The sequence below is a fragment of the Musa acuminata genome, chromosome BXJ3-5, assembly GCF_036884655.1.
Source record: "Musa acuminata AAA Group cultivar baxijiao chromosome BXJ3-5, Cavendish_Baxijiao_AAA, whole genome shotgun sequence".
In the NCBI taxonomy this organism is placed as follows: domain Eukaryota; kingdom Viridiplantae; phylum Streptophyta; class Magnoliopsida; order Zingiberales; family Musaceae; genus Musa; species Musa acuminata.
Window position 1 is genome coordinate 8189075 of NC_088353.1, and position 15926 is coordinate 8205000.

The following is a 15926-nucleotide window of genomic DNA, read 5'->3' on the forward strand; positions in this document are numbered from 1 at the left end:
TTCCGATGAACGTTTAGACTTCCGTCGAACTCTCGAACTCCCAACGAAATCTCGATCTTGACTCCGGCCTAACATCTGCTTTATGCCTTACCGCTATCATAGTTAATCCTGCACACTTTTCTCAACATATAGATTAGATCAAATAATTTACCAATTGATTTCATCATCAAAATCTTAGATTCAACAGGATCGACACCGAAAACCAAGTAGGAAGTGGCATCAAAGTTCAACCTAAGGAACACATCTTGCAAGTCCACGATCGCCCCTCATTGCGTGACTGTTGGGAAATCTTGGGGGCAACCTCATATGTGCAATGGAAGAATAAAAAATAAAATATCTAATTCCCAAAGATATATTCATCATCATATGAAGATTGGTGCGCAAAAAATCCGCAGAATAGAAAATCATGTGTAAAATAGATTATGTTACCTAGGGAAGTCATATATCCCTAAATCCCTACAGATCTCTAGAAGAGGGTGAAGGAGGTCAAGCGCCCTCCTCTCTAGTGGTGATCCACACAGTAAGGTTGCGATGATGCTCCTCAAAACTCCAAGCCTACTCTGAGATTGAGAGAGGGAGGAGAATAAGAGAGGAAGCAAAAGCTCTGGCCTATAAACTATTGAAGCCCTCCTATTTATAGAGGTCCCATGTCAACTTAACCCTAATGGATCATCCCCTATTGGGTATTGAATCTCCATCTAACTGCCCAATCCTCTTCGATTAATGGATCTTTATCCAATAATATCTCATGGGCTCTTATTGGATCTCATCCATAGGATCCAATAATTCAGGGGCTTATTGTATATCCAATAAGATAGGAGCTCCAACGGATATCTCATATTCGAACCTCTACTCATCGTAATGCCTACCATATGTGTGTGACCCTCTAGGCCCAATATCGAGCTGACCATGAGTCATACCTGTCAGAACTTCTTCTGGCTCAGTGAATTATTATCTCCATAATAATTCACTCGACTCATCGACTACTGACATACTAGGCCACTATGCCGTAGTCGCTAGACGATACAAGGGAATCTAATCTATTGGACCTATCTGTTCTTAGTTACGATGTGCCTATAGTCCCTCATCCATCTAATATCCTAGAGACCATATACCAGGCATAGTGCTGTCAAACCCATACGGTTTCTACTCGAGTCTCGCTCTAATCGGATTCTCCTAGAGAACTCATTCTCTCTCAATCCGAATAACTCTAGTAAGGGATTTTTCTGAGCAAGAATATATGGGACATTCCTCTCATGACACCAAGAGTGGATGATTCTCTATCGACACTCAATAGCCCTCGTAAGATTGACTACGACTCCCGATAATCAATTGTGCTAGATCTGGGACATCCAAACCTATAAGTTCGGTATTAAAGAGTGGAGCACTCATACAAGACATCCTTGGTGTCTCAAGTCTAAGGACCAGATATACCATTGGGACTACGAAATCATTGTCTAACAATAAGGTATCATCAACCATTCAGCATTTCTTAAGCGGATCAATTAGTGAACTCATTTCCCAATGAGCACCTGTATTGTATCCCTATTGTCCCCACACGAGCAGCTATGAGACCAACTGTATCCATCATATAGACGGATATATAACACACCAGTCTATCTAGTTATCTTGATATCTCTCTCGAGTAGCTTATGACCGGAATTATTTAGGATATGTGTTTAAACGTGAATTGGTCTTATTATTATAATCTCATCACGATCCGATTCTTTATATATGTAACAAGTAATATAAAGTGATAAATGACAAAATATAATAAGCAAAAAAGATTACGTGTCAAGTCACATGTGCCATCACTCACGTGAATGGCTTGTAGGGCACATATGACTAGCAATATCCCACTTGACCTAAAGCCAATCATCTATATGTTTGATCCCTATCAGACCCCTGTGACACTCAAAGATAATTTGAGACAATGGCTTTGTCAGTGGATCTGCAATGTTATCTTTGGATGAAACTCTTTCCATTGCTACATCTCCTCGGGTCACGATCTCTTTGATAAGGTGGAACCTCCTTAGAACATGCTTAGATTTTTTATAAGACCTGGGTTCCCTCATTTGATCAATCGCCCCATTGTTATCGTAATATAAGAGAATCGACTCCTCGTTGTTTGGCATAACTCCTAGATCTATGATGAACTTCTTTATCCAGACTCCCTCTTTTGCTATCTCTATTGTAGCAATGTAATCTGCCTCTATGGTCGAGTCAGCAGTAGTATCTTGCTTGAAACTTTTCCAGCACATTGCTCCTCCATTCATGGTGTACACATACCCCGAATTCGACTTGCTATCATCGACATTAGACTAAAAACTCAAGTCTGTGTAGCCTTCAACCCTGAGACTACTACCTCCATATACTAGTAAAAGATCCTTAGTCCTTCTCTAGTACTTAGGGATACACTTTACTACTTTCTAGTGCTCCAAGCCTAGATCCGCCTAATACCTGCTCATGACACTCAAAGCATGTACTATATTAGGCCTAGTACATAGCATGTCATATATGATAGACCCTATTGCTGATCCATAGGGAATCCTATCTATATTCGCCCTTTTTTTAGAAGTCTTTGGGGACATACTCTTAGAAAGCGATATCTCATGTCTCATCGGTATGAGATCTCTCTTGAAATTTTTCATGCCAAACCTTTTGACAATGGTGTCTATGTACTTGGACTGGGACAAGCCAAGCATCATCTTGGATCTATCTCTATAGATTTGAATCTCCAAGATATAAGATGCTTCCCTTAAGTCCTTCATGGAGAAGTGTCTAAATAACCAAGCCTTTACTCTGGATAGCATTCCTACATCATTCCCAATGATCAAAATGTCATCCATATATAACACCAAGAAGGTGATGTTGGGAAATCTTTAGGGGCGATATCACATGCGCAGTGGAAGAACAAGAAAACAAAATCCTCGATTCCCAAAGAGATGTTCGTCGTCATGCGAAGATTGGTGCGCAAAATCCACGAAATTGAAAAACTGCATATAGAATAGATTGTGTTACCTAGGGAGATCATATATCCCTGTTTCCTTGCAAATCCTTAGGAGAGGGTGAAGGAGGTCAAGCGTCCTCCTCTCTAGTGGTAATCCACATAGTAGAGCTGTGACAACGCTCCTCAAAACTCTAGGCCTACTTTGAGGTGGAGAGGGGAAGGAGAATAGGAGAGGCAAGCAAAGACTCTAGCTTATGAGGCTTTGAATCCTTCCTATTTATAGAGGTCCCCTGTCAAACCCTAATGGATCTTCCCCTAGTAGGTATTGGAACTGCATCCAATAACCTAACCTGTTTAGATTAGTGGATCTTTATCTAATAATCTCTCATAGGCTCTTATTGGATCTCGTCCATGGATATCCAATAAGACAAGGGCTCCGTCGGATATCTCATATCTGAACATCTACTCATCACAATGCCTACCATATGTGTGTGACCCTCTAGGCCCAAGATCGAGTTGGCTGTGAGTCAAACCTATCAGAACTCCTTCTAACTCAGTGAATTATTATCTCTGTAATAATTCACTCGACTCATCGACTACAGACGTACTAGGCCACTATGCCGTAGTCCCCAAACGATACAGGGAAATCCAATCCATTGGACCTGTCTGTCCTCAGTTACCATGTACATATAGTCCCTCATCCATCTAATATCCCAGAGATCGTATATCGAGCATAGTGCTATCAGACTCATACGGTTTCTACTCGAGTCTCGCTCTAATCGAATTCTCCTGGAGAACTCTTTTTCTCTCAACCCGAAATACCCTGGCCAGGGATTTTTCTGAGTAAGAACACATGGGATATTTCTCTCATGATGCCGAGAGTGGATGATCCTCTATCGACACTCAATAGCCCTCGTAAGGTCGACTACCACTCCCAATGACCAACTGTACTAGATATGGGATAGTCAAACCTATAAGTCTGGTATCAAAGAGTGGAGCACTCATACAAGACTTCCTTGGTGTCTCAAGTCTAAGGACCAGATATACCACAAGGACTACGGAATCACTGTTTGACAATAAGGCATCATCAACCATCTAACATTCCATAAACGGATCAATTAGTGAACTCATTCTCCAATGAGCACCTGTATTGTATCCCTAGTGTCCCTACACAAGCAGCTATGAGACCAGCTGCATCCATCATATAGACGGGTATACAGTACACCAGTCTGTCCGGTTATCACGATGTCCCTCTCGAGTAACCTATGATCGGGATTATTTATGATTTATGTTTAAGAATCGATCTCATTTTCATGATCTCATCACGATCCGATTCCCATTGCATTCCCATTGCACAAATCCAAGGACATCACAATATGTATATATGCAATAGTTATAAAGTGATATATGCCAAAATATAATAAGCAAAAAGATTCTGTATCAAGTCACACGTGCCATCACTCACGTGATTGGCTTGTTGGGCACCTATAACTAGTAGGTGATAGTGCTCCCACTTACCTTCCTGTACACACAAGGCTCATCTTCGTTCTTAACGAAGTCATAAGATCTAATTGCCTCATCAAATCTTATGTTCCAACTTCGGGAAGCTTGCTTCAGTCCATAAATGGATCTAAACAACCTGCACACCTTATCTGGGTAGTCTTTGGACATGAATCTCTTAGGCTATATCATATACACCTCCTCCTTGAGGTTGCCATTAAGGAATGTAATTTTTTTATAGTGTGTTGCAATAGCTAATAGAATTTGAATGAATTTTAGCATGACTACGGGTGATAAGGTTTCATCATAGTCAACACATTGCCTTTGACGATACATCTTAAACACTAGCCTTGCTTTATAGTGTTAGGATCGAGAGCACTAAGAGGGGGGGGGTGAATTAGTGCAGCGGAAATCTTATAATAATTTAAAAACCAAAAGCTGCGTTCGTTCAAAAACTATTGTGATGCAAAAGCAAATTCGTAGTTTGTATCTAGGTGCAGTTTGCGTCTAAGCGCAGATTGCGTTCAAGCGCAGTTTTGCATCTAAGCGCAGTTTTGCGTCTAAACTCAGATTTACGTCTAAACGCAGATTTACGTCTAAACGCAGATTTACGTCTAAATGCAGATTTACGTCTAAACGCAGTTTTACGTCTAAACGCAGTTTTACGTCTAAACGCAGTTTTGCGTCTAAACGCAGTTTTACGTCTAAACGCAGATTTACGTTTAAACGCAGATTTACGTCTAAACGTAGTTTTACGTCTAAACGCAGATTTACGTCTAAACTTTGAAACTCGTTTATATACTTGTAGAAGGCAGTATGCAGTTGAAATTAAGACGTAAACTTAAATTGAAATCTGACGATTGAGTGAGGAAAGCCGATTTACGTCTGAATGCAGTTTTACGTCTAAATGTTGAAACTCGTTCGTAAAATCGTAGAGGACAGATTGCAGTTATTAATAGGATTAAAATGTAAGCGTAAACTGCAAGGAAGCTTGTTCATAAAAGCGCGGAAAACAGTTCTGCAGAATCAAACGTAAACGTAAACTGTAATGTATGAAAATACAAAGTTACGTCTGAATGCAGATTTGGAAGAACAGCTCTTAGAACTTGTTCGTGAAAGCGCAGAGAGCAATAGTGATGAGGGAGGTTTGCAGTAATGATAAAGTACTCGAAATTAAACGCAAACCAGAGATTTAGAGTGGTTCGGTCAGCCTTGACCTACTCCACTTTTGGCTTCCTCCACCGATGAGGTTGCCGACGTCAACTAGGTGCCTTCCTTCAATGGGCGAAGGCCAAACTTCCCTCTTACAGTTTCTCTCCTTTTGACAGGCTTAGGAGACAACCTTTACAGACCTTTCTCTCCTCACTTTACAGTTGAAAACTTGAAGAACAGAAGGAGGAGACTTAAAGGCTTTACAACACTTTTGAGCTCTTTAGAATCACAGAAAAGATCACAATTTTGGTATGGGTCTGTTCTCTTTTCAGTGCTGAATGGGTGGGGTATTTATAGGCCCCAACCCAATTCAAAATTCGAGCTCAAAACGATCAAATCGATCAAATCCCAGAATTCTGGGATCAGGCGGTTGCACCTCTCGCCTGGAGAGGTGGCACCGCCTGGCAGAGCTCGAAGACTGAGCTCTGCCGATTGCTTCTTCTCTGCCAGAGCTCGAAGACTGAGCTCGATGGTTGCATCACCTGGCAGAGCTCGAAGACTGAGCTTGGTGGTTGCATCACCTGACAGAGCTCGAAATCTGAGCTCGGTGGTTGCATCACTTGGCAGAGCTCCAAACTGAGCTCAAGCTGATGCACCATTCTGCCAGAGCTCGAAGACTGAGCTTGGTGAATGCATCACCTGGCAAAGCTCGAGACTGAGCTCAGGCTGATGCACCACACTGCCAGAGCTCGAAGACTGAGCTCGGTGGTTGCATCGCCTGGCAGAGCTCGGAACTTGAGCTCTGGCGGTGCAAACTCTTGGCTGGAGCGGTTGCACCTCCCAGCCTTGCAACCCTGGCGGTTGCACCTCCTGGCTGGGGCGGTTGCACCTCCCAGCCTTGCAACCCTGGCGGTTGCACCTCCTGGCTGGGGCGGTTGCACCTCTCAACCCCACAGCCCAGGCGGTTGCACCTCCTGGCTGGGGCGGTTGCACCTCCTGGTGCAATCAGGGTCCGAATGGTTCACTCCATTCGACCCACTTTGAATCTTTTCAGGGGCCCAATTGCCCCAAGATTAAGCTAATGGGATCACCTCCCATTTTCATGCTTAATCATCGTGCTAACTACGATTATCTCTAAGACAACTTCTGCAGCTTTGCACCGATGCGTCAATCGCTTCTTCCGGCGAGTTTCCGGCCAACTTCCGTCGATCAACCGATAACCTTCGGTGATCCTTCTGCGGACATCCGGCATACTCCTGGACTTTGCGACGATCCACTTGGCGAGTTCCGACGAGCTTCGCTTGGCAAGCTTCTGGACTTCTCGGATCTGTTCTCTCTGAACCTCCGACGACCGTCCGAACTTCCGTCGAACTCTCGAACTCCCAACGTGATCCTGATCTTGACTCCGGCGCAACTCCTGCTGCTTGTCTTACTCTCATCGTAGTTAATCCTGCACACTTATCTCAACACATAGATTAGATAACAAATGACAATTGACTTCATCATCAAAATCCGAGATTCAACAATCTCCCCCTTTTTGATGATGACAATCAATTGATAAAGGAGTTATCCTTAACTCCCCCTATCTATATGCCATAGTTGAGATAAGTCAACCTTGAATTCAAGACCTAAGAATTCAAGTGACGTATTGATAAGTTAGATCAGTTAAACTTATCAATGCTCCCATCATGATGCCTATCATGATGTATCTCTTCAAGAATTATGTCAATGCATGACATACATCATCAAGTTTGTATGATTGTGTTTGTAACCATTCATCATGTAATCATATAAAGCAACGAAGGACTTTTTACATGATGCTCACATTTGAGATTTTCTAGTAAGTTTGCATTTTCTTTACAATATGAAATCAAGATATGATGCAAACTATAGTACATGTTCACATATCTCTTGGTGATGCAAGGATGGCATAACATTGTTTATAGCATCACTCAAGTATTTGCAACTATGACATAGATATGATTATGGCAGTTTAGCTATGACATAGTGTTTATCAATTCATATTTTTCTCCCCCTTTGTCATCAACAAAAAGCATGATAGCATTATTAAGCATATAAAAGAAGTCATGACACATATATCACTGTATTGTTTTTGCTTGACGGAGGAAAGTCATTTTCCAAGGAGTTTTAATAAGAGTGTACGGGAACATCCCATTTTTAGCATACATCCTGAAAAATGAACTTCTTACATGCATTTGGTTAAAAATATTTGTCACATAATTTGCAACATGTTAAGCGTTGTCAAGGCATGTAATAGTAATAACATCCGAAAGATAATTTTAACTAGTTTAAGTATTCGGACACATCAACATTCCTAATTCTCTTCTTATGTAATCAAATTGTTCTTCACATAGGGGTTTTGTGAAGATATCAGCCAGTTGATGTTTGGTATCAATAAATTCTATGGTCACGTCATGATTAGTGACATGATCACGTATAAAGTGATGTCTAATATCAATGTGTTTTGTTCTTGAGTGTTGTATAGGATTTTTAGTTAAGCATATTGCACTCGTGTTATCACATTTAATGGGAATATCTTTAAGATTCACTTTGTAATCTTCTAAAGTGTTTTTCATCCATACAACTTGTGCACAGCATGCACTTGCTGCAATGTATTCAGCTTCGGTTGTTGATAGGGCAACCGAGTTTTGTTTCTTAGATGACCAGGATACAAGGGCATGTCCTAAAAATTGACATGATCCTGATGTGCTTTTTCTGTCTAGTTTACAGCCAGCGAAGTCCGCATCAGCATAAGCTGTTAATTCAAAATTTTCTGATTTTGGGTACCATAATCCTAGATTGGTAGTTCCATTAAGATATCTGAGTATTCTTTTGACAGCTTTGAGATGAGATATTTTAGGGTCTGATTGAAATCTAGCACAAAGTCCTACACTGAACATAATGTCTGGTCTTGTGGCAGTGAGGTAAAGTAAACTTCCTATCATACCCCTATAGGTTTTTTGATCGAAGCTTTCTCCATTCTCATCAATTTCTAACTTAGTGGAGGTGCTCATAGGAGTGTCAATGGCTTTTGAATTATTCATTTTGAACTTCTTTAGCAAACTCACAGCATATTTGGTTTGACTAATAAAGATGCCATTGCTTAGTTGTTTGATTTGTAGGCCTAAGAAGAATGTTAACTCTCCCATTAGACTCATTTCGAATTCATGACTCATAGTTTTCGAAAATGATTCACAAAGAGATTCATTTGTAGAACCAAAGATAATATCATCAACATAAATCTGAACAATGAGAAAATTATCTTCAAAATTCTTGATAAATAATGTAGTATCAACCTTGCCTTTAATGAAATTATTTTCAATGAGAAAAGAGCTAAGTCTCTCATACCAAGCCCTTGGGGCTTGTTTTAAACCATAGAGAGCTTTAGTTAATCTAAACACATGATTAGGGTAGCCATTATTTCCAAATCCAGGAGGTTGTTCAACATAAACTTCTTCGGAAATGAAACCATTTAGAAAAGCGCTTTTAACATCCATTTGAAATAACTTAAAATTATTGCAACTAGCGTAGGCAAGGAGCAACCTTATGGCTTCCAATCGAGCCACAGGTGCGAAGGTTTCTTCGTAATCGATACCTTCTTCTTGGTTGAAACCTTTGGCCACTAATCTAGCCTTGTTTCTAACCACGATACCATTTTCATCTTGCTTGTTTCTAAAGATCCATTTAGTACCAATTACTAAATGGTCATTTGGCCTAGGAACAAGCGTCCATACCTCATTTCTCTCAAATTGATTTAATTCATCTTGCATTGCGATACTCCATGAATCATCTTTCATGGCTTCATCAATACATTTGAGTTCAATTTGGGAGAGAAAAGCGGCGTTGGCACAAAAGTTTTTAAAAGAAGATCGTGTTTGAACCCCCTTTGATGTGTCTCCTAGGATTAGCTCCTTAGGATGAGCATCAATATACTTCCAATCCTTGGGTAAGGATGTTTTGGAAGTGGATGCAACCAAGTTGCTAGTTGGAGACGGGGTTTCGTTTAAATTCAAGGAATCAAAATTAACATCATCATCAAGATCATTTTTCTTAATTTCTGAAATCTCATTGAAAACAACATGGATGGATTCTTCAATAATTAAGGTTCTTTTATTGAAGATGCGAAAAGCTTTAGAAACCGAAGAATAACCAAGAAAGATTCCTTCATCAGATTTAGCATCGAATTTTCCTAAGTCATCCTTTTCATTCAAGATAAAACACTTACACCCAAAGACTTTAAAATATGAGACATTGGGTTTTTTGTTATTCCATAACTCATAGGGAGTTTTGGAGAGTAAGGGTCTTACTAGGACTCTATTTAAAATATAACATGCAGTGTTTACAGCTTCGGCCCAAAAATATTTGGGTAGGCTATGTTCATTCAACATGGTTCTTGCCATTTCTTGTAAATTTCGATTTTTTCTTTCTACTACCCCATTTTGTTGAGGATTTCTTGGAGTAGAGAAGTTATGGTTGTATCCGTTGAGTTCACAGAATTCTTGGAAGTCATGGTTTTGAAATTCTCCACCGTGATCACTTCTAATTGACGAAATCATAGATTCCTTCTCATTTTGAACAAGTTTACAAAACTTGGTAAAATGTCTAAAGCATTCATTCTTTTGTTTTAAGAAGTAGGTCCATGTATATCTGCTGTAGTCATCAATAATGACAAAGGCGTATTTGCTACCTCCTAGACTAGATGTAGATATTGGTCCGAACAAGTCCATATGGATCAATTGTAAGGGCCTAGAGGTGCTTATTTGATTCTTAGCTTTGAAGCTACCCCTTATTTGCTTACCTAATTGGCAAGCATCACATACATTATCTTTGATGAACTTGATATGAGGAATTCCTCTTACAAGTTCTCTAGATGATACTTGATTGATTAGTTTCATGCTAGCATGACCTAATCTTCTATGCCATAGCCAAGCATCCTCATTCATAACGGCAAAGCACATTTCATCACATAAGTTATTGATGTCAATAGTGTATACGTTGTTTTGTTTTAATGCAATCATAGATATATTTTTGTGTGGTTTTTCAATGATGCAGGCATTAGATTCAAATCTTATAATATATCCTTTATCACATAATTGACTAATGCTCAAGAGGTTATGTTTTAAACCATCAACTAGTAAAACATCTTCAATAGAGAGGTTGGATTTGTTACCTATGGTTCCTTTGCCAATGATTTTACCCTTGTTGTTGTCTCCGAAGGTGACATATCCTTCGTCTATGCTAGAGAGCTTAGAGAATTGAGATGGATCTCCGGTCATATGCCTTGAGCATCCACTATCAAGGTACCATTTCTTGCTCCTAGCTTGCGATAGTTTAGTTTTCTACAAGAAAGGATGATGTTTAGGTACCCATTTGCTTTTGGGTGCTTCATAAATAGATCTACATTTTCTATCATGTTGCATAGAGTTTATCATGGTTCCTTTAGGAACCCAAACTAATTTGTTTGGACTTGTTTTCTTGAATGGACAACAATGTGTCTTGTGTCCAGATTTGCAACAAAAGTTGCACTTGGTTTGGTGTTGAACGTGTAAGATGGGGCCTCTTACAAAGGTAGTTGGATTTCGGTGAGGACTCCTCACAAATCCAATCCCACTTCTTTTGGGAGCATGACCCTTGTTTGTAAGGATCATGTTTAATGACTTGCTACCAACCTCGAATTTCTTCAAGGTGTCCTTAAGTAGCAAGTTTTCTTTTTGTATAGTTTCTAAATCATGACATTTGATACATGACTTTAAACTATCATGATGTTCGACTTTTAACTTATCAAACTCACAAGTAAGATTATCATGTACCTTTTTTAGCAACTTGTATTTTCTATTTATAACTTTGCATTCATCAAATAAATCATGGAAGGCATTTAATAATTCATCGAAAGATAAATCAGCATCTAATAAATCCGTTACCTCCTCTTCGATGGCCATAAATGCGTAATGAGCAACTTGCTCGGTGTTGGATTCTTCTTCCTCAGATGCGCTCGAATCATCCCATGTTGCTTGGAGCGCCTTCTTCTTTGTTGTTCTTTTCTTGACTTGGGGACAATCACTTTTGTAATGTCCCGGCTTTTTACATTCATAGCAGATTACTTGGTCCTTCTTAGGTTCAAGTTTATTTTTCACATCGTTTTTAAACTTGTTTCTTTTGAAGAATTTTTTAAACTTTCTTGTCAAAAGTGCCAAGTCATCATCACAGTCCTCATCACTTGAGTTTCCTCTCAAGTGGCATTCAGAAGTTTTAAGTGCCATATCCTTCCTGTTCTTTGGAAGGATGTCTTCTTGCTCTTCATGAGCTTTGCATGTCATTTCGTAGGTCATTAATGACCCGATTAGTTCTTCAAGAGGGAAATTTTGCAGATCTTTTGCCTCTTGAATGGCGGTGACTTTAGGATCCCAACTCTTAGGAAGGGATCTTAGTATCTTATTAACAAGCTCAAAATCCGAAAAGCTTTTTCCGAGACCTTTTAAACCGTTGACGACATCCGTGAAACGGGTAAACATGTCGCCAATGGTTTCACTCGGTTTCATTCGAAAAAGTTCAAAAGAATGCAGCAACAGATTGATTTTTGACTCTTTCACTCTACTTGTGCCCTCGTGGGTCACTTCAAGTGTGTGCCAAATATCAAAAGCAGTTTCGCAAGTTGAAACACGATTAAATTCGTTTTTATCTAGTGCGCAAAATAAGGCATTCATAGCCTTTGCATTAAGAGCGAAAGCCTTCTTCTCCAAATCGTTCCAATCGATCATTGGAAGAGAAGATTTTGAAAATCCATTTTCAACAAGGTTCCATAGTTCAAAATCCATAGAAATAAGAAAGATCCTCATTCGGGTCTTCCAGTAAGTGTAGTCCATTCCACTGAACATGGGTGGACGTGTAATCGAATGCCCCTCTTGGTTTCCGGCGTATGCCATCTCTCTTGGGTTTTAATCCTTTAGAGAGTTAACCGAGCTCTGATACCAATTGTTAGGATCGAGAGCACTAAGACGGGGGGGGTGAATTAGTGCAGCGGAAATCTTATAATAATTTAAAAACCAAAAGCTGCGTTCGTTCAAAAACTATTGTGATGCAAAAGCAAATTCGCAGTTTGTATCTAGGTGCAGTTTGCGTCTAAGCGCAGATTGCGTTCAAGCGCAGTTTTGCGTCTAAGCGCAGTTTTGCGTCTAAACTCAGATTTACGTCTAAACGCAGATTTACGTCTAAACGCAGATTTACGTCTAAACGCAGATTTACGTCTAAACGCAGTTTTACGTCTAAACGCAGTTTTGCGTCTAAACGCAGTTTTACGTCTAAACGCAGATTTACGTTTAAACGCAGATTTACGTCTAAACGTAGTTTTACGTCTAAACGCAGATTTACGTCTAAACTTTGAAACTCGTTTATATACTTGCAGAAGGCAGTATGCAGTTGAAATTAAGACGTAAACTTAAACTGAAATCTGACGATTGAGTGAGGAAAGCCGATTTACGTCTGAATGCAGTTTTACGTCTAAATGTTGAAACTCGTTCGTAAAATCGTAGAGGACAGATTGCAGTTATTAATAGGATTAAAATGTAAGCGTAAACTGCAAGGAAGCTTGTTCGTAAAAGCGCGGAAAACAGTTCTGCAGAATCAAACGTAAACGTAAACTGTAATGTATGAAAATACAAAGTTACGTCTGAATGCAGATTTGGAAGAACAGCTCTTAGAACTTGTTCGTGAAAGCGCAGAGAGCAATAGTGATGAGGGAGGTTTGCAGTAATGATAAAGTACTCGAAATTAAACGCAAACCAGAGATTTAGAGTGGTTCGGTCAGCCTTGACCTACTCCACTTTTGGCTTCCTCCACCGATGAGGTTGCCGACGTCAACTAGGTGCCTTCCTTCAATGGGCGAAGGCCAAACTTCCCTCTTATAGTTTCTCTCCTTTTGACAGGCTTAGGAGACAACCTTTACAGACCTTTCTCTCCTCACTTTACAGTTGAAAACTTGAAGAACAGAAGGAGGAGACTTAAAGGCTTTACAACACTTTTGAGCTCTTTAGAATCACAGAAAAGATCACAATTTTGGTATGGGTCTGTTCTCTTTTCAGTGCTGAATGGGTGGGGTATTTATAGGCCCCAACCCAATTCAAAATTCGAGCTCAAAACGATCAAATCGATCAAATCCCAGAATTCTGGGATCAGGCGGTTGCACCTCTCGCCTGGAGAGGTGGCACCGCCTGGCAGAGCTCGAAGACTGAGCTCTGCCGATTGCTTCTTCTCTGCCAGAGCTCGAAGACTGAGCTCGATGGTTGCATCACCTGGCAGAGCTCGAAGACTGAGCTTGGTGGTTGCATCACCTGGCAGAGCTCGAAATCTGAGCTCGGTGGTTGCATCACTTGGCAGAGCTCCAAACTGAGCTCAAGCTGATGCACCATTCTGCCAGAGCTCGAAGACTGAGCTTGGTGAATGCATCACCTGGCAAAGCTCGAGACTGAGCTCAGGCTGATGCACCACACTGCCAGAGCTCGAAGACTGAGCTCGGTGGTTGCATCGCCTGGCAGAGCTCGGAACTTGAGCTCTGGCGGTGCAACCTCTTGGCTGGAGCGGTTGCACCTCCCAGCCTTGCAACCCTGGCGGTTGCACCTCCTGGCTGGGGCGGTTGCACCTCCCAGCCTTGCAACCCTGGCGGTTGCACCTCCTGGCTGGGGCGGTTGCACCTCTCAACCCCACAGCCCAGGCGGTTGCACCTCCTGGCTGGGGCGGTTGCACCTCCTGGTGCAATCAGGGTCCGAATGGTTCACTCCATTCGACCCACTTTGAATCTTTTCAGGGGCCCAATTGCCCCAAGATTAAGCTAATGGGATCACCTCCCATTTTCATGCTTAATCATCGTGCTAACTACGATTATCTCTAAGACAACTTCTGCAGCTTTGCACCGATGCGTCAATCGCTTCTTCCGGCGAGTTTCCGGCCAACTTCCGTCGATCAACCGATAACCTTCGGTGATCCTTCTGCGGACATCCGGCATACTCCTGGACTTTGCGACGATCCACTTGGCGAGTTCCGACGAGCTTCGCTTGGCAAGCTTCTGGACTTCTCGGATCTGTTCTCTCTGAACCTCCGACGACCGTCCGAACTTCTGTCGAACTCTCGAACTCCCAACGTGATCCTGATCTTGACTCCGGCGCAACTCCTGCTGCTTGTCTTACTCTCATCGTAGTTAATCCTGCACACTTATCTCAACACATAGATTAGATAACAAATGACAATTGACTTCATCATCAAAATCCGAGATTCAACATATAGGTCTCTACCTTTCCATCTACTCCGATCTTTTTCTTAAAGATCCACTTGTAATTGATGGGTATAATACCCTCGGGCTTATCAACTAGGTTCCAAACCTTGTTGGAGTACATGGAATCCATCTCAGAATTCATGGCTTCTTGCCACTTCTCGGAATCTATACTCATAATAGCCTCTTTGTAAGTTTGAGGATCAATATCCTCAACATTCTCTCTTCCAATATGTCCCACATATCTCTCATGAGGATGGGATACTCTGCCGAACCTACATAAAGTCGAAACTTGTGTGTTAGGTACCTGAACAGACTCGGGCTGTAGAGTGGTGCTTGAGCTAGGTTCTCCAACCTCGCTCAACTCTATCATGCTCCCATTGTCTCCGCCAAGAATGTATTCATTCTCAAGGAACACTGCTCTATTAGCTACAAAGACCTTTTGGTCCTCAAGATGATAAAAATAATACCCACAAGTTTTCTTGGGGCATCCCACGAACTTGCACCATTCCATCCTTGATTCCAACTTATCAGGGTTGTGACTTTTAACGTGGGCAGGGTAGCCCCAAATCTTAACAACTCTAAGGTCGGGTTTCTTCCACTTCTATATCTCATATGGTGTAGACACTACCGACTTAGTTGAAACTGTGTTCAAAAAGTAAGCTACAGTCTCTAGGACATATCCTCAGAATGAGATGGGTAGGTCAGTGAAACTCATCATGGACCTACTATGTCTAACAGCATATGATTCCTCCTTTTAGATACACCATTGAGCTGAGGTGTATTAGGAGGTGTCTATTGGGATAGAATCCCATGGTCTTTGAGGAACTGGGTAAACTATGTACTTAAGTACTCACCTCCTCGATATGATCGAAGAGTCTTGATACTCTTTCCAGTCTGGTTCTCCATGTCATTCTTATACTCTAAAAATTTCTCAAAAGCATCAGACTTGTACTTCATTAAGTATATATGTCGATACATTGAGAAATCATTAGTAAAGGTAATGAAGTAGGAGTAACCACCAATGGCATGAGTTGACAT

At 41.0% G+C, this 15926-nt stretch overlaps 1 pseudogene; it reads right to left on the bottom strand.

The window, feature by feature from the left end:
- LOC135639191 (noroxomaritidine synthase 2-like) overlaps nucleotides 1-15926 on the bottom strand; it is a 132231-nt pseudogene that overhangs the window by 9391 nt on the left and 106914 nt on the right.